This window comes from Penaeus monodon, chromosome 35 (assembly GCF_015228065.2).
Source record: "Penaeus monodon isolate SGIC_2016 chromosome 35, NSTDA_Pmon_1, whole genome shotgun sequence".
Lineage (NCBI taxonomy): Eukaryota > Metazoa > Arthropoda > Malacostraca > Decapoda > Penaeidae > Penaeus > Penaeus monodon.
Window position 1 is genome coordinate 4,567,383 of NC_051420.1, and position 1,244 is coordinate 4,568,626.

A 1,244-nucleotide genomic window follows, 5' to 3' on the forward strand; every position below is an offset into this window, starting at 1 on the left:
AGAGTCTTTGTTCTGTGATAAATATTTTCTTGTTGGCAGTCCTTTCTTTGTCTAATAAATACTTTCTTTTTGGTGCCGAAACTCTTCTTGTTAATTAATATATTAATTTTGACTATTTGTCAAGTTATTATTTTTTTTGACAGAGTGTCACTGTCAAATAACATTTGGGTTTTTTTTTCCACCATTGATTTTATGGGGTTTCTTTCCACCTGGGGGTTGACAGTGTTTTTGGCCTCGTGGGTATTGAAAGAATAGTGCTATGGATAGGCATGTAGAAATTTAGGGTTGGATAAGTATATATAATTAGATAAATATATAGAAAATTCAAAATACAAGCAAAAAGAAAAAAAGAAGTTAATGGATGTATATATGCAGTGACCACTTAAATTGTTTTTAATTTATATATAATTGTTTACATATTTATCCATTTTTATTATTATTATTTTTTTTTTAACAACAGGCTTCCAAAAAATTTAGATGTTTAAGAAACTCAGTTACAAGGCTTACCTTACCTTGCCTGTTTTCCATCCCTTTTGAATTAAATAAAAGGTTTATTTAAAATATTTATTAAATCATTTTTATGTAACAATGTTTTTTATTGTAATTATTATTACTTTCAGTATAACAAATATCTGTAATAATGGTGATTAGTAAAAAAAATAAAAATCATTTCCCCCAAAAAACTTTAAGGAGTGGGATAATAAGAAAGTAAGGTAGGAATAGTAGTTTCATACCTGGTCTAAATGTATAAAAAATAGAATAGAATAAAAAAGGATGGATTTGGATATATACATGTATTTAAAAAAAAAATGATACAGACACTTTGGGATCATTAGATTTAAATTTTTTACAAATTTTAAAACCAATTTTTAAAACCAGGAAGTTTGTGGGGTGCTTTTTTAAACATTTGCTGCTTTTTCATCCCTTTTTTCAGTACCAATTGACCCCTTGATCAGGAGGTTCCCCAGCCATAACCCCTTTAAAACTCACATCTCTCTACCAAAACATTTTTTTTACATAACCTTCCATATTCTAGGACCAGAATCGGGAAGGTTATGGATGGGTTTTTTATGCCCCAAAGCACCAAAATAATAATTTGGGGTATGGAATCAATAGATTAATACTTCCAATCCTTTCTTCTGTAACATATCCATCAACAAATTGCCCTATATAAAAAACATTTTTATAGAAGAACAACCAAAATATAAAGTGTGTTGCATTTTGGACCAACCGAGCAAAATTTT